The sequence below is a fragment of the Somniosus microcephalus genome, chromosome 2 (genome assembly GCF_052327205.1).
Source record: "Somniosus microcephalus isolate GS21.2 chromosome 2, FLI_Smic_1.0, whole genome shotgun sequence".
NCBI lineage: Eukaryota > Metazoa > Chordata > Chondrichthyes > Squaliformes > Somniosidae > Somniosus > Somniosus microcephalus.
Window position 1 is genome coordinate 182,569,117 of NC_140988.1, and position 24,449 is coordinate 182,593,565.

Here is a 24,449-nt window from a genome sequence, read left to right on the forward strand (position 1 = left end):
CTACCGAGGCCTCCGATATCCCACCCCGAGGCCTACGATGCCCCACCGAGGCCTCCGATATCCCACCCCGAGGCCTACGATTCCCCCCCACAAGGCATGCAATCCTCTCCACCAGGCCTCCGAAACCCCCTCTGGCCCCTGATTGCCTTCCCAGACTTCCCCCTCCAGCCTCGATGCTTTTCCACCCATCTCCAATCCTCCAGCCCCGATCCTCTCTCACCCCCCATCCCAATGCTCCTCCGGCTGATCCCAATCCTGCCCCCCGCACCCTCTTCCGCCCCCCCACCGATGCTTCTCTGACTCCGATCCTCCAGCCCCCGATCAGCCCCCACCTGATCACTCCCTCTCTTCTCTCTGCAGCCTAGTGCCGCAGGCCTACCCGCCCGCAGCCAGCCAGCCTCTCCATCTACCTGGCTGCAGGTGAGAAACAGAGCTTGGAAGTGCTAATCAGGCTCTGCTGTTAAATTCGGCAGGACCTGCAGGAAACCTGTTCTCCTGGGTTTCCCAACCGCTTTCTAGCATCCCTGCTCCCGATCCACATCCCAATTAAGATTCCAGCCCAAGGATCAGCTTCATGGCTCTTTCCTGCACTGCCTGCAACACTTGAATATCTCTCTTGTTCCTCGGTGACCAGAACCGGCCACAGTACTCAAGGTGTGGTCTGAGCAGAGCATTATGCAGTTTGATCATGATTTTCCCTGACATATTCTACTGTTTTTGCTGTGTGCTTCAACACTCTATTGGCCTCATGACAGATTTTATACAGTTTGGTGGTGTTACACGCTAACACTCTGTGCCATGGAGTGAAGAGACTACAGGCTCAATTCAAATTTGGCTCAGATCCTGATCTGAGTTGCACCAATCAGGGAAATTTCAGGTACAGCGTGTCTTGCTTTTGTGCAATAGGAGCCAGACAAATTGGATGGGATGTCATGCCGAGACAGCATCACACATCTCCAAAGGATCAAGCAAAGCAGTACTGGGAGAGGTGTCCGAGCAGGCTGATCACTGTGCTGTTCTTTTCACAACTGAGATGTGATTGCAGGCAATCTTGAAGAAATACAAGGCTAATTAACAGTAGGGTAAAAATACATTATTTATAAATACTGGCACAGAAAACTTACAGGCAAACTACACTGGCAATTCTGCTGGCATCACACCCATTGGTCATCGAGCGATGCCCACATCCCGTGAAAAAATTAATTGAAAAAAAATCTGTACTGATGGCTCTGGTTGTTGATGTCAACTGCACAAAAGAAACCCAGCAACAATGGATCAAAACTGCTCCCACCAACTCCACTGTAGGTATTATAAAATTAGTGAGTGATTTCAAGGCAGTAATCTCATTATGGACTTCAGATGTAGTTATAAACCTTTGTATATAAAATCACCTGAATACCTCAATGGGATTATCACCTTGGAATCATTCACAGGTTTCTGTTATTATTCTTCATATAAATAGCTTAAAATGAGGTGCTCGTCAGTGATTTTGTTTTAAGTGTATAAACTGTTTAGCAGGACATTTGAGTAACCTTTTGAACATATTGCATTTGGAGGGATGAAAACCTCTTGCCAGTGCAGATTGATGAGAATTCTAGCATGGTTTAAAAGACATAAAGGACAATATATATTCAGCAGGAAACTCTAGTGGCCTCTTGCATGTCCCTGATTTTAATCACTCCACTATTGGTGGCTGTGCCTTCATCTATGGAGGCCCTAAGCTCTGGAATTCTCTCCCTAAACCACTCTGCCTCTCTACCTCTCTTTCTTCCTTTAAGAAGCTCCTTAAAACCTACCTCTCTGGCCAACCTTTTAGTCATCTGCTCTAATATCTCCTTATGTGGCTTAGTGTCAAATTTTGATTGATAACGCTGCTGTGAAGCGCCTTGCGACGTCTACTTCGTTAAAGGCGCTATATAAATACAAGTTGTTGTTGTTGTTGTAGTTGAGGGTGTAAGTATATTTGGAATTCTAAGTGCTAGGTTGCATGTATGTTAGTTCTTAACTCCCCATCCAATCCCTCTTTTAAAACAAAGGAAATGCTTATGGGAATCAGATAAAGCAAAAGTAATGATGGTTGATCTGTAAAAATACCATAATGAATTCAATACAATTACAGTAGTAGCATTATTATCAAGCCGCTATACAGAAAGTTTGAAAAGCAGAGAAGTTACACTTAAACCCCTCTCCCCTGTCTCTCGCACCCTCACCTCCAACAGCAAGTGCGAGGAGCTCATGGACTTCTTTGTCTCTAAGATTGAGACCATCCGTTCAGCTGCCTCTGCCACTTCCCTCCCTCCCCTTGCTCACCGGGCCAAACTTCCTCTAAGGTTCCCCCCTGGCAAGTCCTGAACTCACATATTTCTCCAGTTTCTCTCCTACCTCCGCTCATGCCCTCTCCACGTTCATCTTGTCCATGAGACCCACTTCCTGCTCCCTCGATCCTATTCCCATTAAACTACTGACCACCCAGCTTTCCTTCCTGGCTTCCATGTTAGCTGATATTGTTAACAGTTCTCTCTCCGCAGGTACTGTCCTAAATCTGCTGTCATCACCCCTCTCCTTAAAAAAACAACCCTTGACCCCACCATCCTTGCAAACTACAGCCCCATCTCCAACCTCCCTTTCCTCTCCAAAGTTCTTGAAGGTGTTGTCGCCTCCTAAATCCATTCCCATGTTTCCCAGAATGCCATGTTTGAATCCCTCCAATCAGGTTTCCACCTCAGCCACCGTACCAAAATGGCTCTTATCAATGTCACAAATGACATCCTATGTGACTGTGACAAAGGTAAACTATCACTCTTTGTCCTTCTCGACCTGTCTGCAGCCTTTGACACGGTTAACAACATAATCCTCCTCCAACGCCTCTCCACCGTCGTCCAGCTGGGTGGGACTGCACTAGCCTGGTTCCATTCTTATCTATCTAGTTGTAGCCAGAGAATGACCTGCAATGGCTTCTCTTCCCGCTCCTGCACCGTAACATCTGGTGTCCCTCAAGGATCTATCCTTGGCCCTCTCCTATTTCTCATCTACATTCTGCCCCTCGGTGACATCATCCGAAAACACAGCGTCAGTTTCCAAATGTACACTGACGACACCCAGCTCTACCTCACCACCACCTCTCTTGACACCGCCATTGTATCTAAATTGTCACACTGCTTGTCTGACATCCAGTGCTGGATGAGCAGAAATTTCCTCCAACTGAATATTGGGAAGACTGAAGCCATTGTCTTCGGTCCCTGCCACAAACTTCGTTCTCTAGCCACTGAATCCATCCCTCTCCCTGGCAACTGTCTGAGGCTGAACCAGACTGTTCCCAACCTTGATGTCCTATTTGACCTCGAGATGAGCTTCTGACCACATATCCGCACCATCACTAAGACTGCCTATTTTCACCTCCGGAACATCACCCGACTCCGTCCCTGCCGAAGCTCATATGCTGCTGAAACCCTTATCCATGCCTTTGTTATGTCTGGACTTGACTATTCCAACACACTCCTGGCTGGCCTCCCACGTTCTACCCTTCATAAACATGAGGCCATCCAAAACTCTGCTGCCCATGTCCTAACTCGCACCAGGTCCCGTTCACCCATCACACATGTGCTAGCTGACCTACATTGGTTCCTGGGTAAGCAATGCCATGATTTTAAAATTCTCATTCTTGTTTTCAAATCCATCCATGGCCTCACCCCTCCCTATCTCTGTAATCTCCTCCAGCCCTACAATCCCCTGAGATATCTGTGCTCCTTTAATTCTGGTCTCTTGAGCATCCCCGTTTTTAATCATTCCACTATTGGTGGCCATGCCTGCAGCTGCCAACGCCCTAAACTCTGGAATTCCCTCCCTAAACCTCTCCGCCTCTCTACCTCTCATTCCTCCTTTAAGACACTCCTTAAAACCTACCTCTTTGACCAAGCTTTTGGTCATCTGCCTTAATACAGTGGTGAGCAATTATTTGGGCTGGAGGGCCATTTAACATGTTTTGGTAAGCTGTTGAGGGCCACACACCAATGTTCCCCGTAAGGTGTGTGGCCGCATGGTCGTGCACCAATCGCAAGGTCCCGCGCAGGCCACTCACCTACTCCTACCGCTAGAAGAGATACTGCACAGCATATTTAAAGGGACCGCATACGTTGATGAAAGCAAAGTGTTAAATTGATAAATTTGAAACAGGCTAACTCATAGAGTTGAACATCACTCCCACTTCTACCCTCCCAATAATTTATAAACATACATTCAGATAGTAGTCAGATACTATCCTAAATACACAAAATGTAGTGTAAAAGAGTAAAATCTTCCGTTACAAATGATCATATGTTGTACTGAAAGTCTATGTGGCTGTTTAGCAGAGCAGCTCGAGTCTTTTGAAGCGCAAGTAGCTCTTGCTGGCCACTGTTCCTGCTTCAAAAAACTGAAGAACTGAAGAATTAATTAATGGAGACTGATGGCATAGCATGCCAGTTCAACAAATGGCACCAAAGAATGGTGGGATGTGGGTTTATGCCCATTGTCCCTCACACAGCAAGTCCTTAATCTCCACTGGACTATCAGGAAGAAAGAAGGGGTCAACAGAAAATGAGCATGTCCCCACAAGGAAGTAATTTTAGAGGGTGAGATACCATGCGTCACAGTAGAATGGCACTGTCAGAGATCTGCGGGCAAGTAGCCTACCTTTTCTTTCAGCTGAGAATGCATTGTGAGGGAATGCGCCATATTTCAGAAAGATACACCATAATATGAACAGAATTTTGACATTATTAATACATAAGGAACATGGGTTTAAAAATCTAAAGGCTGTAAACAGAGATACAGGCTTCTGAGATAAAGATCAGTTGATAACAAAGTTGTAAACAAGCTTTGAAATGGGAATTAGTTAAAAATACTAAAACAATGAAAGATTGAAGCAAACCATTGGTGCTTCCGAAAGGTTTACGGTTTCCAACCAACACAATGAGAAGGCCCAGTTTAAGGTGTTACAAACTAACACGTAAAACAGAAACACAAACATTAAAAGAGGCAAGTGCCTTTGAAAAGATGACATCAAGTAAAAGAAACACCTGCTGGTCAAATAGTTTTTATGTTAAATTTGGATGACAGGAAACACGATTAAATATGCAACCAATTGAGATAGCTAGAAAAGCATGAAACATTCAGTTAAAGTGGCTTTGATTTATATGTAGTAAAAACCATACCAACAAGGAGACTTTGAAGATATAACTTCAATAGATGACACCAAGCAATTACATTGGGCTGGATTTTAATTCAGGGGCGGGTTGGGGTCATGTAATCCGCATTTCGTGTTATCCACATGAATGTAAATCGATGTGGGAGATTGATGCGAATTTAACTTAATTGCCCAATTGAGTTCCAACATGTGGGAACCCTTGGCAAATGAGTTTATCCAGTCTGAAAGTCGCCTCCAATGACGTCATCATTGCTGCTGCATTTAAGGCCTACAGCAAGCCTTGCATCTTCTGCAGACTGCCAACCTTTTGGCCTTTGGTGTGGGAGGGACCTGGAGGCACATGAGCAGCGGGAGAGCTAAGTTTGCTCCCAGATTCGATGATGTGGCCCTGCAGGCATTAGTTGATGGAGCTAGAGCACATAAGGAGGTGCTCTTCCCGTCTACAGGGAGGAAGAAGCCTCCCCAGCAGACCAAGTCCGTGTGGATACAGGTGGCAGAGGAGGTCAACTCCTTAACAATGACCCGCAGAACCTGGATACAGTGTAGGAAGAGATTTCATGACCTTCAGCGCACTGGAAAAGTGAGTATGATTTTCCCATCACCCTCAATCTGATCCCCATTGCCTTTCCTCACCAGCACACAGCTTTAGCAATCTCTTCCTCCACATCCCACTTGACACTGACATCCATGCACACTTACACATTCCCTTTCTCTCTATGGTCACATTCACCTAACTATTCGACTATGCAGCCCTCACACTCCCTATGCAGACAACTGACAACACACAGGGAGGGCCCTTTGTCTTGCCACCTCACTCCATCTTTGTCTCCTTCTAAGTATCTATGCTACGGAATCTCTACTCTCACTCTTTCATTCTCACTCAACCTCCACTTGTCTCCCTCATTGCAGGAAAAGAGAGCTCACAACAAAAGAGAAAGAGCGAAGACAGGAGGAGGGACACCCTCACTAGCCCACCTCACCCCCTGGGAGTAGGCGGTCTTGGAAATCATTGGAGTTGAGGAAGATGCATAAGTGGGGGACAGAAAGACGGGTGCAACACAGCAAGCTGGTGACAGAATAGTTTACAATCTCTCTCATTGACATTGCATGAGTCACTGATAATGATTCTGACGCTCTAACAGATGGACTTATGAGCATCTGCAATATGCAATGTGCATGTAACCTTGGCATCACATCTCTGACTCTTTTCTTTACTCCCCCACAGGACCATCACAAGCAGCCGTCCCCACTAATCAGGAGGAACAGCCTGAGCAGCCAGACTCCTCAGAGGAAGCTGCAACCTCTGAGGGCGCAGCATCAGCAGAATTCAGAGTACCCGGCACCAGCACAGACACTCACACCTTGGTGGGGCATTCGGGACATAGAGTAGTGTTGTCACCTGGTGTATCACAGCTCACAAGTGAGCATCAGCAGATTGTGCAGACAGGGACAGCAGTGGAGAGTGCTTGTCGGAGGGCGCAGGACTCTGCCAGCTCGGCTCAGCTGCATGTCGACCCTCTGCCTCTGGGTCCATCCGTAAGATCAGAGGTGATGGAACTCCAGGAACAGATGCAGGAGTCTCTGGCAGGTTTTGTCTCCAGGGTCGCTGCGAGTGTGGAGCGAATGGAGGAGTCCATCGAGAACATGAGCAGAGCCTTTGTGGAGTCATTGGCGCATGAACGCATCACCATGGAAAGGATGGCAACCTCCGTGAAAATGATGGCAACCTCCGTCGAAAGGATGGTTACAGTAGATGAGAGGATGGCTGCGGCCATGGAGGTGATAAGTCGCCAGAGTGCAGAAAACATGGTGAGTGTTCAGAATAGAATGACATCTCTGGAGGAGCAATGGTCATCTATTGAACAGAGAAACCAGACCTTCATGGAAGTCCTTCTGAGTAGGACTGCCAGTGCAGATACAGGTTCCCATGGCCCCCCTGATGTGCAGCAAGATGCTCTCAAGCCACTTGCAGGTGCTGAGGGGGACCTGACCCATGAGAGGGAAGTTGGTGGCAGACATCAAGGAAGTGGGGGTTCCTCTCCAAGCGCTCACACTTCCATGCCACTGCAGAGCCCTCGGTCAAAGCCCCACCAGAGTCCACACCCAACTGAGAGCGGCGTCTCAACCCCTGCACAGCCACAGGAGCAGCAGACTGTTGACGAGCCCTCACAGGCTCGCAACCCCAGAGGTCGCCCACCAAAGTTGTCGAGACAGGAGCAGCAGGAAAGTGAGCAAGGGCCCTCCACACCTGCTGAAGCCACAGGGGAAGCACCACGTAGGAGCACACGTAAGGGAAAGATTCTGCACAAATAGTCACAAGGGTAGTCACTTGGGTGAAATTTGATGTATTGTTAGAAAAAGCCATCAGATTAATAATGTTAATAGTAGTTGTGGCATGTGTCATTTCGCGAATGGAACTTTCACATTGAGGGCTTAGGATTACTTGCAATTGTCAGTATGCTGGTCAAATAGCTAGGAATCCGTAGGGTCTTGGCCATTGTCGATGCTTAGTAAGAAGCTGCGCGGCAAAAGTACTTGATCGGCTAGGCTCAGCAAATCTGGCCAAGATGAGTGCGTTCCTTGCATCCCGGGCAGCAATGTTCTCATGTAATGCTGCTGCTGGTTGATGGGCCTCTGCAGCATGCTCGTTTTCACTTTCCTCCTCCTCCTCCTCCTCATCATCATCATCGTCATCATCATCATCATCTGAGGAGGATATGTGAGGAGCCACTTGGTCCTCAAGAATCTGCAAGCCACAACGCTGTGCCATGTTGTGAAGTGCACAGCAAACCACGACGATTCTGGAGACCCTGGCTGCTGAGTACTGCAGGGCTCCACCGGATCTATCCAGGCATCTGAAGCGTATCTTCAGCAAACTGATGGTTTGCTCGGTTATGGCTCTGGTGGACATGTAGCTGGAGTTGTAGCTCTCCTCTGCTTTGTTGGATGGTCTCCTCAATGGCGTCATTAGCCACGTCCTCAGTGGCTATCCCTTGTCTCCAAGTAGCCATCCGTTAAGTTGGTCTGGCGGACTGAATAGTGGAGGCACACTAGACTGGCGCAGTATGAAGGAGTCATGGCAACTGCCATGGTACTTGGCACAAACATGCAAAATTTCCTTCTTGTGGTCACACACCAGCTGAATGTTAAGGGAGTGGAAGCCCTTGCGGTTGACAAAAATACCTGGATTGCCATGGGGTGCCTTAAGGGCCACATGTGTGCAGTCACGATGCCCTGCACCCTTGGAAAGCCTGCCAGATTAGCTAATCCAACCGCACATGCCGTGACACTTGCTTGATCCTTGGTGAAATGGATGTGATTGTGCGCGATGGCAAAGAGGGCATTGGTTACCTGCATGATGCAAGTATGTGCGACTGCCTGGGAGACACTGCTGATGTCTGCTGCTGATCCCTGGAATGAGCCTGAGGCAAAAAAGTTGAGTGCAGTGGTAACTTTGATGGCCACTGGTAAGGGTTGTCCACCTGGTCCTCTGGCCTGCGGGTGTTGCTGTAGCATTGCACAGATGTTACCCACTACCTCTCGCGAAAGTCGGAGCAGCACTGCTGCTCAGACATGTTGAGGTAGCTGACCCTGTGTCTGTAGACCCTGTTTGGGGGGTATCTCCTGCGCCGACGAGCTTCCATGCGCTGGCCCCTTCTGGCCTGTGCAGCTTCAGGTGGGTGAGCAGCAGCCTGGCGCGCCTGTTGCTGCTGCTGCTGTTGGTGCTGCTGTTGTTCCTGGTTCTGCTGGTGCCACGGCTGGTGCTCGAGCTCATCTAATGCCCAGAAGGGAAGGAAATAAATGGCTCCCATGCTTCTGGCATATGCCTCAGTTGAGGAAGCACTCAGTGAATGTGGTGAGAGCGGTTTCCCAGGAGGTCACACTGGAGATGGGTGTCAGGCTCCAAACTTCCACAGCTGTGGTTAAGCCTTCTAAAAGTTCCTCCAGACCTGAGACAACAAAGTCCTGCCACCTGCAAATGATGGCTGATCAAATCTCCTCTTTAATTGTTGACCCACAGCAATCCAATTATGCTCCCGCCAGGTTTCACCGGCATGTTTCACACCAGGCGTGTTTCATGTGGGAAAAGGGTTAAAATGGCAAAGGCCTTTCAAAATGGCATTATAGAGGCAATTTAGTGCTTGTTAAGGGCCTTAACGGCCTATCCCGCCTCTTGGATTGGGACGGAGACGGGACCATTAGACACGAATGAATTAAAATTGCTCGGAGGTGGGATGGAGGCGGGGATGGTCACACCCGCCAGTTTTCGCGATTTTAATCCCCCACACGCCACCAATCCTGCCTCCACGGCTCAATGAAAATCCTGCCCATTGTGTTTGTATTGAACTTGGAGCAGTAAGGAGTCACAATATCTGCTAAAAAACCAGTAAAGCCAATATTACGAATTGAATGAAAGCATTTTGTAAGAATGACATCAAATAAAGATAGCTGTCATGTTGTTTTTACGATGGTTTTTGGAACACCTAATGGTAGAGACATAATTATGCATGCAATAGGTGAATTGACAGTAAGAATAGAAAGCATTCAAAAGAGGTATGAATAAGACAATTAGCTGACATCAGCAGAGAACTTCAAAGAAGAAACCACTGCCAAAGGAGTATAAAACATAGACCTTTTCAACAGAAAGTCCGAACTCGCTGAATGGGCAAAGCGTTTCTCAACTCTTCAGAGGCATCTCTGTAAGTCTTCAACTATAAGTCTCGGGAAGTCAAAGTAATTGATTTTGGTGGATATTCTGGATTTAGAAATAAGTAAGAAATAAGAAATGTAACAAAGTAAAGATTTGAGAATAAGGATCTCTGAGAAATAAGAAATGTAAACTAATTGTATTTTGAATTGTTAATGTTGCGACTGATTCAACAGCTGTTAACTGAATGTCGGCTCTTAAATAAAACTATATATTTTTAGAATTGTCTCAAAGAGTAATTCTGTATAAACTCATGAACCCAAATTCTGTACACTCTTTTGTAAGGAATTGCAGAATTCTGGGGGAGTATTCCGGACCCTCATAATATCTGGAAGGTTACAGTCTAGTTCAACTTATTAAAAGTACTATCTGGAGGACGGTAACATCTTCAGTCATTCCTTTCCTTTAGGGAGAGATAGTCTGAACCTTTAGACCCATTTAAGCGTCTTATGGAATTTGGCTATGTCTAACTTAAGTTGAGGGTGAATGTCTGGGGAATACGCCTGATCTGGGATAGCCCAAAAGGGTTAGGGCTGTAATTACCTCTTCAGCATTAGTTATGTGCAGGGAACGAAGGAGAAAAAAGCACACACAACAAAACGTTAAAGTCAAAAGAGAAAACCTAAAAGGGTTTGCTTAATGTAAGAAAATACTATATTTGTAAAATAAATGTAGGTAGTTCTTCAGCTAAACTCTTATTTATTCAAACAATCATATTCCAATAAGTGATACTGCAGCTTGCTGTTGATGATAATTAGAGATGTACTTTGTAGATTAATAGTGTGGGAGATTAAAAAGCATATAGCATCCCATTTGGGCATTCATGTTGCTGCAGAACTGCTCAAGCTGTTTCCATATTATTTTATTTTCCTTTTGTCCATTTTTGGTAGTTGTCCTTCTAGTTCAGGTATGCTGGGGGTAATTTGAATCTCACCCATTTGACAGAATTGCATTGACTGCCTGTTTTACACCTTCCTTGAAGTTACTGTCCATTAATTTCAATAGAAAGTGAAATCGGGTGGGGTGTAAAACAAGTGGCCGATCTGATCTCACTAGTTTCCCGTCGGTGCGTTAGATTAAAATTACCCCCTGCTGTTTCCAAACACAACACAAGCTGATTTCTCCTTACAATAGTTTTGTTCTGATCCTTAATATTGTTAGAGCTACGCTTAACACCGCAATTGCTTTAATTCTGACTTATTTCATGTGATCTGATAGCAAAGCAGTAATCTCTGCACATGCAGTGACCAAATGGGAATAAACTGGAGGTGCATTGTGCATGAAGAAACCTATACACGTGATTACCTTTTCTCTCAATTTAAGATGTGCATTGCTGAAGAGGCTAAGACAACTTGTAATGTGGAAGACAATCTTGCGTCAGGGTCAGGCAATGTGCTTGAAGATGTTGTCCAAATATATTTATCATAATCCAGTATGGTCCGCCGCACTGAAAACTCTTGAAACATCTTGGATTTGTGAAACATTTAGGTTGATTTTATTGGAAATCTCAAATTCAGCACTGATTTGCAGACCTTTATTATTACAATGCTCTTGCCATTGAGATGCATCAGTAAGCTGAATAAGGTAGATTTGATATTTTCAATAAATACAGGTTTCAGTTGCATATTTCCAAATATGATTGGCTTCCCAAGCACATTAAACACCACGGCCTAGAAATTCAGTGCCCTTAGCACCGATTTTGCGGCGCTAGAGGGCCTAGCGCTGCAATTGGCGCCGGTTCCTAAATTGCCTGGCGCCCTTCCGCGGCGGTAGACCGGTAGCGCTGCGCCAGCACCGATGACGTCATCGGTGTGCGCAGCGTCCTGGTTGCCGTGGTAACCCGGCCCCAAGCCGAAATTCAGTTGCGGCCGCCTCACCAGTGGCAGCCGCAACTAAGACTCCGGCAAATGAGTGTTGCCGGAGTCTGCGCCGGCGCTTTAAGGAGGCGCGGCGGCCGGCCGCTTTCCCGCCGGCCGCCTGCCCGCAGCTCCCTCCCCGGACTACTCCCCCCCCCCCCGGAACAGATGCAAGCCCGGCACTTGTCCGAGGTGCCGGGCTCATTTTTGATGAGATTTGCGCGGGCCGCGGCCGGGTGCAGGCAGCTCCTCCTTAACGGAAGGAGGAGGCCTGCACTTCCTGAGCCTGCTGCACCGCAGCGGGCGCCGCAGCACCGGAATAGCGCCGCAATGCGGCGTGTTGCGCCAGTTTTCAGGCGCTAAAACCCTTCAGTAGCGCCGGCAGCCATTTGGGCGCGGCGCTACTGAATTTTTGGCACGCGCAAAGGGCTTTAGCGCCGGCGCTAACTTCCAGCGCTAAAGCCCTGGCGCAGCGCAAACTCAATTTCTAGGCCCACAGATCATATCATGCAGTCATGCTCATTTTCAAAGAAAGGTTCAATTGTAACTGCCACACCAGCAAGAATGGAATGTATATACTTCTCTTGCAGCTGATTTGGGATCTTGGATATGCTTGACATTGCTGTGAGATTGCTGAGCTTAGACTTCTTGGGGCCGATTTTCATTCTGGGTGGACATCAGGTGACCGGTGCAATGTGCTGCCTGTCCAATGCCCTCGCCAAGAGGACCGAGCCATTTTGATGGCCGGGCCTCATCCGTGTAATTTCCAGCTACAACCACTAAACCAGGGCTCACAGGTAGCTTGCAGATCAAAGGGCAGGTGGGGGGTGAAACTGGAAATCTGGTGACTCCTCCATGGAACAGAGCCAGATACATTGATGCACGAACGGCAGATTCGATTTGCCCGCCTCTGTTTGTGGTTATGAGTCCCCTGCTGCCTCGGATACAATGACCCACCTCCTGACATTATGTGGGGCAGGGGCAGGCTAGGGGTTAGGTACAGTGGACATTCGGCCTCAAAGCCAGATTGAATACATTGGTGGGCCGGATATGGCCCGCAGGCCGTCAATTTCCCGCCACTGCCCTAATATCTCTGTATGTGGCTCAGTGTCAAATTTTGTTTGATAACGCTCCTGTGAAAAGCCTTGGGATGTTTTACTATGTTATAGGTGCTATATAAATACCAGTTGTTGTTGTTGTTGAAAAGCAGAGAAGTTGTGTTTGAAAAGCAGCGAAATTATATTGAACTTGTATAGAACATTGTTTAGACCACACTTGGAGTACTGTGATTGTTCTGGTCTCCATGTTATAAAAAGGACATAGAGGCACTGGAGAAGGTACAAAAATGATTTACTAGAATGATACCAGAGGTGAGAGGATATACCTATCAGGAAAGATTGAACAGGCTGGATCTCTTTTCTCTAGAAAAGGGAAGACTGAGGGGTGCACTGATGGAGGTCTTTAAGATTATGAAAGAGTTTGATAGGGTAGATGTAGAGAAGATATTTCCACTTGTGGGCAAGACCAGAACTAGGGACCATAAATGTAAGATAGTCACTAATAAATCCAATAGGGAATTCAGCAGAAGCTTCTTTACCCAGAGCGTGCTTAGAATGTGGAACTCGCTACCACAATGGGTAGTTAAGGTGAATAGCATAGATGCATTTAAGGGGAAGCTGGATAAGCACATGAGGGAGAAAGGAATAGAAGGGTATATTGGTGGGGTTAGATGAAGAAGAGTGGGAGGAGGCTCATATGGAGCATAAACACCGGCATAGACCTGTTGGGCCAAAAGGCCTGTTTTTGTGCTGTAAATACTTTGTAATACGTTGTAATAGGAAGGGAATCCCTTGTCCATATGTCACTTTTGCCTGAAATTTCTACTGAAACAATTGAACACTGTACTCCACACAAAAGCATTTTCAACTGGATTATTATGGTAGCAATGGTTAACTAAGACATGCATTTCAATTCTAATAGTTGTTTCTCCTGCAATACTCTCCACGGATGCTGCCTGGCCTGCTGAGTATTTCCAGCATTTTCTGTTGTTATTTCAGATTTCCAGCATCCGCAGTATTTTGCAATTATCTCTCAATTTATCTGTTTGTTTTTTCTTCCTGACCAATATTTTAAAAATGTCTTAATTTAGTTTTCTTTGTGCCTTTGTTGTTTTTTTTTAGCATTATGGGCTAAAAATTCAGGGGCTTAACACTGCCCATAACCGGCAAAAAATAGCAAAAGAGCAGCACATACATTTTCAGGTAAGTTTGCATTTAAACTTTTGGACTGCTTTAAAAAAAATGTTATTTAAGTACTGGCTTGCTGCAATAAATGTTACAAGTTTTTTAAGTACAGGAGCGTAGGGAGTGCTGCTGGATGCTTTCAAGGCCTCGGATGGTAAAGGAAGGCATCTGAGAAAACAGAAATGCTGCAAATACTCAACAGGTCAGGCAACATCCATAGAGAGAGAAACAGAGTTCAAGTCTCAGGTTGAGATGTTGCCTGAGCTGCTGAATATTTCCAGCATTTTATACTGGCATTTCAGATTTATAGCACCTGCTCACAGAAGAAAGAGGAAGACACAGAAGAGGAAGAAGCAGAAGAGGAGGAAGCCAAAGAGGAGGAAGCAAAAGAGGAGGAAGCAGATGGAAGGATGCATCCCAGACAGCCCCTTTGTGGCTGGGATATCCGGGATGGAATCATCCGCCTGCGGTTCCAGTGACCACAACCCCAATTCCCCTTTCAACATTTGTCCCATACCTTACCTTCCCTCTGTTACTGACCATCACAGTGTCCTCTTGGTCATGATGCTGAAATAAAAGCCACCACAAAGCAAACTTTCCAACCCAAGTTTATATATCTATCCATCCAATATGACATCAAGAAATCAACTCATTACCCTTAGTGACTGTCTTATGTGTGCCTTTGCCTATCCTACTGATGTCACACAGTGCTATCCCAGTGGCTGCAGCATGGCTAGTGGGAGACTGCTGCCTTTCAGTGGAAACACTGCAAATGGCCTTGCTGGTAGACCTTGAGGTGCTGGTGGCTGGGAGTGTGAAATCAATCTTCTTCTTCTTATTCTTCTTCACTCTCCTCTCCCTCCTCTTGGTCACCCACTGGCTGCATTTCTTGGGTGTGTGAAATGAGGAAGGTACAAGGGTGCAGTTGTGGTGAGGGGAGGGCGGGAAAGCAAGAGGTATATGCAAGAAGGAGGGTAACATATGAGGATACCAGCATCTTGTATCCTTTCAGCCTCGCCACTGGCCAAGGGCTCAGCCATGCCCCTGCCAAGAATGGCCTGTAGCATCTCCTCCAAGAGGGTAAGGTGAGGCTAGGAATGGGAGATGTGCCTCATGATTGATACAGATTGTTGGTAGGTGAGGGAGGGTGGGAGAGTCATGCATTGAACAGTATGTGAGGCTAGTGATACTGTTGGTAGGAGATGGCTTTTGAAGGTGCATTACCTGACCTTGACCAGTGGTCTGAGGTCATGAAGCTTCTTTGGGCACTGGAGTCAAGTGGTGGGGCGATACTGCTGGTAGTAACGGCCTCGGTGATCTGGTCCCACATCATTCTTTCTGAAGGGCCTCCTGGCCTCTGTGGGTAGAGGACCTCTCTTGTAGTGTTGATCCCCTGCATAAAGCTGGAGTGCTGCATGCGAGACCCTGGGTGCCCCTTCCCTGGTTTGCTGAGCCATTTTTTTTTAGTGCTGAAGCACTTTTACCATTTTTGTAGGTGTGGAAGACAATTCAGCTTTAAGAGCTGAAGACTGTCATTTGGGAATTACTTTAAATGTATTTTTTTTTTGAAAGGCAGTAAGGGCTGAAAAATGCATTTTTCTTTTGATTTTAAATTTTTATTAGTTTTGAATGCATTGCCCCTTTAATTCATAGCCATTTTAATTGCCCACAATGCCTTTCGAACTCCACAGCCTCGCTTCCACAGGCTGTAAGAAGCAGCAACGCCGACTGTGGATGGGAACTTTTGGTCGGAGGCCTCCATTAACGCCACCAGGAGGGCTTTGCATGGTAAGTTAGCGCTGCGCTCCACATCGCCAACCCCCAGAGCCAATTTTGCTATGGTAGCGCTGCAGCCATTTTTGGTGGCCGTTAACTCAAGTTGCCGGTGACACGAATTGTTACACACAAATTTTTCCCCCTTTGTTCTTTTCTTGTACACATTTTGTTGCAATTTTTTAATTTGTTAACAATTTTTTCTATTTGTTTCTTATTTCGTCCTTTCTTTCTCATGTTTTTTGAATAATCTCTAATTTTCCAGTCCATTCCTGCCACTGATTTTTTTAAGTGGTACTTACCTTCTTTCAAATTGTCCAGTGGAAAGCAACTTTAAATAGCCAAGCAGGCAGGAAAGCTCCCACTGGCACTCTTAACCAAACTGATGGAGTGCAGTGCAGTGGAGTGGGCAATGTTGGGGAGTGGGATATACTAAGCAGTCTGAGGTGAGGAATTAATGTTGTGGACTTTGTACTGGCCTATTAATATCTGGAATAAATAAACCCACCCAACAATCTACTCTGTCCCATGGGAAAAGATCAAAAACTCAATGTCTGGGGAGGAATCATGCTGTTTCATGATATAGCGGATGGGTTGTACATGCCCACTGTACTAACTTCCTGTTTTCTTACTTTATATTTTTACCCCACTGTTCTTAATCTTTATTTACCCCAACACCCGTTCTTCTTTGCTTTACGCAAGTTTTTCTTTCTCTGTACAATTCAAAGACTCCTTGATAACTCAGAGTAACACCTCTTTTTCCTAATTTATCAGCTAGTCTATAGCTGTACAACCTCAGACAAAATAAAAATCATATTAACCAGAATAACATTCCTTCTCTCCCAGCTCTGCAAATGATTACAAATTTTATTATTGTACAAAGAGAATTTATATGACATTTGTCAATTGAAGATAATGTTGATTGAAGGGTGTTAATGCAATTAATTATTTACATGCATAACAATTTTGTGACTGCACCATTCGTTGCTTTATAAAAAAGCACACACAATTTCACAAACTTTCTTGACAGCACCTCATACACATAGAACCACATGCTTCTTTACAGAGAAACCTAGATGAGGGGACAAGCTCTATAGTGTATCACAAGGCTTGAAAAAAGTACAACACAAAATGAGATTGATAAACAATTAGTTGACAGCACATTTGGATTTTAAAAGCTTGTTGACTATAGGAAGAAAGGAAAACTGAGGGAGGTAAAGAGCCTCACAGTTTTGAGGCCCTGAGAGAGAATGAATTCAAGTAGGAGACAGTGTGACAAGTCCTGATTTTAACATAGTAAGGATGGCGGGAAGTGGAAGAGTGTGTAGGGCAGCATATTTGCTGCTCAGAGGAAAGAGAATGAGGAAAATCCAGTGGACCACTGACCATAGTGATATTACTAAAATAGAAAGAGAAAAGAAAGCTTCAGATTGAGATATGTTGAAAGTTAGAGGGAAAAGGGTCTGCATAGCAGATGACAAGTTTCATCTTGAATCCGGTGCCGAAGTTTAAAAACGCTGTTAGGAGAGGCTTCCCAAATATGGAAAATGTATTGCAGTCTTGGGTGGACTTGGGATTTATAGGGAATAATGAGTTGTTGAAGGGAAAGGAATAATTTGACACAAACAAAAGATAATGAGCATGTTAGATGCAGCCGTGGAAATAAATTAAATTTGGGAGTCACATTTGAAAGTAAAGGATACAGTGAGGCTCAGAGTGTCTATTGATGAGGAAGAACCAAGAATGGAGCAATAAAATATAAGAGGTTATGTTAGATCCGTGGTTCAGTGGATAAAGAATTACATGGATGTTGTATATAACAAACAACAGGGCCTAGAAATTCAGTTGCGTTTGCCAGCCGTTAGCGCCATAGGAGGAGTAGATTTCGAGCGCTAGGCACTTAGCGCCCGGGCGCAGAATGATCTGCGCCTACGCCCAACTTCAGTAGACATTTAGCGCCGGCGCAAAGTGTTTGCGCACGCTCAGCTGCGCGCGCAACTTATGACGTCATTTCGTCGTGCAACGCCCTTTGTGCGCCCCAAACCGGAACTTCAGTCGCGCCCGCCCAATGTGGGCGTGGCGCTGTTAAGAACTGTGAAGTGGAACGCAGCAGAGGCCCTGCGGGCCTCGGGGAGCGCTAATTAAAGGGCACTTACACTGAACTATAAAGGCCAGCCATTTTGCTCCAATGACTTTAGTGCAACGGATTTCTGGACAGAGACCAAGGAAGAGACCTTACTGATTTGGGCCAACATAGGAGAGGTATTTTTGGCTTCTGGCCAGAGCTTGGAAATTTGACTCATTGTGATTTCACTGTTTGCAAGTATATTATGGGGGCTGCATGGGGTTCCAACCCTCAGTTCCAGCATTATGTGCGAAGGGCTCGCAGACGCTATGTGAGAGGGGCAGCCATGCCTAGACGCAGAGGGGCCATCAGGCGTCGGCAATGTAGGCCTTACCCACTCAGGGAATACCGCCAGCAGGTGTCCTATCTCACCATGACTGCCGCGCAGTGTGTTAAGAGGCTGCGCTTCAGAAGGGAGGTGGTTGCAGAGATCTGCCAGCTGCTTCACAGAGATCTGCGTCCACAGCTGATGTGCCAAACGTCTCTGTCGGTGGAAGTGAAGGTCACGGTGGCTCTGAACTTCTATGCAAGCGGCTCCTTCCAAGCCGCTGCTGGGGACATAGCGAACATATCCCAGTTCGCCGTGCATCGCTGCATCCGGCAGGTCACCGATGCCCTTTTCACAAGGAGACACCAATTAATCTCCTTCCCCATGACCCTAGAGAGGCAGGAGCAGCGTGCAGTCGGATTTGCGAGAACAGCGGGCTTCCCCATGGTGCAGGGCGCCATTGACTGCACGCATGTGGCTTTGCGGGCACCTATCCACAATGCCGAGGATTACCGCAACCGGAAGGGCTACCATTCCCTCAATGTACAGCTGGTGTGTGACCACAGGCAGCGCATCCTAGCTGTCAATGCCCGCTTCCCAGGCAGCAGCCACGATGCATTTATCCTGCGCCAGACTACTGTGGCTGACATGTTCCAGGCACAGCCTCCCCCAAGAGGATGGCTTATCGGGGACAAAGGCTATCCTTTGTGTACATGGCTCATGACCCCGCTCCGCGCGCCCAGGACCCCTGCTGAGGAGGCATACAACGAAAGCCATCAAGCCACAAGAAACATCATAGAGCAAACGATTGGCATCCTCAAGCAACGGTTCCGCTGCCTGGATCGCTCCGGCGGATCTCTGCAGTATTCGCCGGATAGAGTCTCCCAGTTCGTCGTCGTTTGCTGCATGCTGCACAACCTGGCTATCCGCAGGACTCAGGCACTGCCACCTCACGTTGGACCACCACCTCAGGAGGAGGAGCAGGAGGACCAGGAGGAGGAGGAGGAGGAGGAGGAGGAGTACCAGCCCAGGAGGGAGCCACAAGGTCCAAGGGCCGTCCGCCGGCGGCTTATTCAATGACACTTCTAGGCCCCCTGTCAGGGAATGGCTTGTGGCAATGAAGGCACATGAATGCAGCCGCTCCGCAAGCCCTCAGCCGGTTAACGCAACAAACACTTGAAACATCACACATGGACAAGCTGAATAAAGAAAAAGCTTTATTGAACAAACTCAGGGCCCTTCCCACATGAAACCCAAAAACAGACAACACCCCCAAAAAACACTCAAATACATATCTCACTCCCACAACCTGGGGAGGAATAACAAAACTTGTCCATCCAAATGGCCCTCATCCTCGGCCTTACCAAAAGAACCTCCCCCGATAGACGACACAAGCACCCCCATATAAAAAAGCATTTGCCAACACACTCTACTTTGTGTGCTGAGAGGGCGAGTCCTTGTCCAGCCTTTTCCGGCCCCTGGCCGACCTGCTGCTCCGCCTCAACCTGGGCCCTGTGGGTGTTGCAAGGCTGGGGGAAGGCTCCTGAGGGGCACACTGCGTGACGGCAGATGCCCTTGGGGGTCGGCCTAGACGAGCTCTGGCCCTCGAGGGGCCGGCTGCTGACTGCTGCAGCTGTGGCTGGGCAGCATCAGTCTCTCCAGTAGCTCGTCGCAGCTTTGCTGGGGGAGTGGCAGTGGCGGCTGCAGGAATGGGGGCAAGCTGGCTGATGCCAGGCGCTCGCTGCTCGCCAGAGACACTGGCACTCGGCCGGGCTGGCACTGCAGCAAGCACAGCAATCTGGTGAAGGCCAGACCACTGTGCTGCAGCAGCGCGGCGGGAGCCCTGGCGATGCCTGCGTGACACAGCGAGTGTGGCAGCAGTGAGTGCCCATACTGCCCTGGTCTGTGCCCGCATCAGACCAGCCAGTGACTGCACGGCACCACTGATCAACTGTCCACTCGCTGCCTGTGCTGCCCTGAAGTCGTCCCGACTCGCGTCCTGTGCTGCCCTGAATTCGGCCCGACTCGCGTCCTGTGATGCCCCGAATTCGGCCCGACTCGCGTCCTGTGATGCCCCGAATTGTGCCCGACTTGCGTCCTGTGATGCCCCGAATTGCTCCCGAATCGCGTCCTGTGATGCCCCGAATTGTTCCAGATCCCTGGCCTGTGCTGCCACGAGTTGTTCGAAACCCCTGGCCTGTGAGGCCCCAAAATCGGACACACTATGAGCCAGGGACTCGATGGCCTCAGGCAACCATGCCACAACCCCCATGAACTCGGTGTGCCGACGATCCGAGTCCGCGGACATTTGATCAAGGAGGCGCACCTCCTGGGCGAGGACCGTCTCCGGACTGGAGGCCGGACTCTCCCTCTGGGGAGAAGGCCGCCGAGCTGCCCGACCCTTCCCGCGTGGCTGCACGCCACTGGGCCCAGGAGCTACACTCCCCTGCAACACTTCCCCCCTCTGGGGAGAAGGCAGCCATGCTGCCTGACCCTTCCCGCGTGGCTGGACGCCACTGGGCACAGGAGCTACACTCCCCTGCAACACTTCCCCCTGGCTCTCCTCCAGGGAAGGCGTGTCCCCTCCATTGCCATCCCCTGGTGTGGATGAGGGTTCCCCCGATGGGCCGCCTTCCTCTTGCTCCTCCTCGTCCTCCTGTTCCGAGGGACTGACACTCGCAGCTTCAGGGACCTCCTCCTCACCAGCTGAAAGCAGGAAGGCACAAGAGTAGCTTTAGAGTGAGGACAGGGCGTCAGCGAGGGAGGCATGAGTGGTGGTATTCTGCGCATTGGTCGAACAGTGGCAAAGGATGTAGATCTGAAGCGCAAGGGGAACGAGAGAGGTCCAAAAGGTCATGTTCTTACCATTGGGGCCCAGCACAGGGTCGGCATCTCCAATTGCAACGGGGCCAATCACCCGGGCACCCATGAGCCGACCCACGCGCTCCTCCAGGTCACTGAGCTCCTGGAACTGGGTACGGCCTCCCCCGGTGTCAGTCCGGCTCTTCAGATTCTGGGCCAGCTTGGCCTGCAAGAGAAAGGACGGCTTCTAAGTACAGTGTGGTGCCCTGTTGTTGTGTGCACTGCCTCCCATGGTCGAATAGCTTGGCCGGTGTGGTGCCCTGTTGTTGTGTGCACTGCCTCCCATGGTCGAATAGCTTGCCCAGTGTGGTGCCCTGTTGTTGTGTGCACTGCCTCCCATGGTCGAATAGCTTGGCCAGTGTGTAAAGTGCAGAAAGTGCAAATGATGTTCATGCCAGTGCCATAGCTGCTGGATGAGGGCTGGCCATTAGGCCTTTGAGGTCCCTTTGCCCATAATGTGAGGTGCACATGCAAGGATGAGGAGGACACTGGAAAGGGTACTCACCCTGACAATCCAAGTGAGGTCGTTAAACTTCTTCCGGCATTGGACAACAGTCCGGGGGACATCGCAGGTGGCTGTGACCCTCTGGGCGATTTCCCTCCAGGCTCTCCTGTACACCCTGTTGGGAGGCTTCTTGCCACTGTCCGGGAACAAGATATGGCTTCTCTTCTCCAAAGCCCTAACCAGCACCTTTAAATCATGGCCAGAGAAGCGCTGCGCTCGCTCACGGGCCCTCTCCATCCTTCCTGGCGCTATTTCTCTCCAGCAGCAGTGTTCAGGCCTAGCTGGAGGGCTGCAGGATCCAGGGCGTGGCAGCAGACCAAGTCGACCCTTCCCCCTTTAAGAGCTGGCCGGCGCCAGGGTGTCTGCTGTCAATCAAATCATGACCGCACCTGCGCTGCGCCCGGCCTCGGCGGTATCAGTCTGCACCGCCAGCTTAGTGCCTAAGGATAGCCGTGCATCGCCAGTTTTAGCGCTCGAGCAAACTCCTTGGCCAAAGCTACTGAATTTCGGCGAACTGCCCTCCACTTTCCGGCGGGCGCAAACTTTAGCGGCCGCCCGACTTTACCGCCCCAAAAGTGGCTATACTGAATTTCTAGGCCCAGGTCTTTACTGGAGGAGGGTCATCTCTAGACTGGAGTACAGAGGCATGCGCACAGCTTATATACTGGTGTGGTTATTGCCGGTACTACAGTATACAGGGGCTGTAAAAAGTAGTTCTGACTTAAAGCACATACACTACAATTCCTCCCTTTTTAGATTAATAATACCCCCTTAATATTCAAATAACAATTACATTTTTACATGTACATTCAATAACAAAAAGTCCATTTATAGATTCAATCTTTGGGGCGGCTTCCTGACCCTTTCGGGATAGCGCCTTTCCAGAGGTTCTTGTTCTTGGTGCAGAGGCGATTCTGACCCCTTTTCATCAGGTAGTTCATCGGGTTCCACTGCTACTGGGTCTGAAGTAGATGCTACCGGTATGTCGGGTTCATCCCCAGGTACTCGAGACATGGGTTGACGCCTTCCTATGACGCTAAGATCTGATCGACGTGGCGTCTCACAATGTTCTCCCCGGCATCCACTGTGTACATTAATGGCCCCTGCCTTGTACATATCGTTCCGGGTTGCCACGTCTCTGTTTGATAGTCACGGGCCAAGACTGGTTGCCCTACATTGAAGCTCCTTGTCGGCTTCTCGTTGATGTGCTGGAATTGTTTGTCCTCAACATTTCTTCGCACATTTGGTCTGAGCAAATCCAGACGAGATTTCAACCTTCTGTTAAAGAACATCATGGCCGGGGTCTGGTTGGTAACTGCATGTGTCGCGTTTCGGTAGGCTAATAAGAAATTGTCCATCTTATGCTGTAGTGGAATTTCCTCATCGCACATGGCCTTTATCGCCTTCTTAAAGGTTTGTACGAACCTCTCAGCCAATCCATTGGTGGCTGGATGATACGGGGCGGATGTGTAATGCCTTACCCCATTCCTTTTCATGAATTTTTGGAACTCGTCGGACACAAACTGTGGTCCATTATCAGAGCAGATCTGCTCCGGCAAACCGTTTCTGGCAAATGGTCCATAGGACTGCAATCGTTTTCTCTGTAGTGGTTGAAGACATCTTTATCACCTCAGGCCACTTTGAATGAGCATCCACTGCTATTAAGAACATTGAGTCCATGAATGGACCAGCGAAATCAATGTGCACCCATTGCCATGGAGAGGAGAGCCACTCCCATGGGTGTAGAGGGGCATGTGGTGGTGCATTTTGGACCTTCTGTCATCCTAAGCAGCTCTTAGTTAGGTCTTCGATTTGTTGATCGATTCCCGGCCACCACACATAAGCCCTAGCAAGGCTTTTCATTTTCACTCCCCCCAGATGACCTTCATGTAGCTCCTTTAGCACTCTCTCCCTTAACTTGGGTGGAATCACCACTCTGGATCCACACATCACTGTCCCCTGGCATACTGACAGCTGTTCTCTTCTGGATGAGAATGCTGGCAACAGTGAGTCGCCATGTGTTGGCCATCCCCTCACCGTCAATTCATATACCCGTGACAGCGTCGGATCATTGCGGGTCTCCTTCTCTATATCCGCGTTTGTTACTGGCAATCGTTCAATTATCGATGAATCAAATATCTCGATAGGGTCCACTGCTGGTGCTTCCTCCACCGTAGGCAGTGGCAGGCGCGATAGCCCATCAGCGTTCCCATGCTGTTTCGTGCCCTTATATTCTATTTCATATTGATTCGCCCCTAGAAACAGGGACCATCTTTGTAACTGCTGTGCAGTCATTACTGGCACGCCCTTCTTAGGATTAAAGATGGAGACAAGTGGTTGGTGGTCAGTCAGCAAGGTGAACTTCTGCCCATGCAGATAATGGTTGAATTTTTTTACTCCCCATACTAGGCTGAGGGCCTCCCTGTCAATCTGGGCGTAGTTGCGCTCGGCTGAGGTTAGTGACCGAGACGCAAAGGCCACTGGCCTCTCCAACCCGTCTGGGAATTTCTGCGACAGCACCGCTCCAATGCCGTAGGGTGATGCATCACATGCCAAACGAATTGGTAGTGCTGGGTTGAATGGGCCAACACCTCTTTTGATGTGATCAATTCTTTACACTTCTGGAAAGCTCGTCTACGTTCGTCATTCCACTTCCATGGCACCCCTGTTTGCAGTAGGGTGTTCAGTGGGTGTAGTACCGTAGACAAATTTGGTAAGAACTTGTGGTAATAGTTTACCAGCCCGAGGAACGACCTCAGTTGTGACACATTTTCCGGTGCTGGAGCCTTGACGACTGCCTCAATCTTGTCACAGGACTTATGTAACCCCTCTTCATCGATGACATGGCCGCAATATGAGATCTGTTTCTGGAAAAACTCGCACTTGTGGCGATTAGCTCGAAGCCCATATTCCTTTAATCTGGC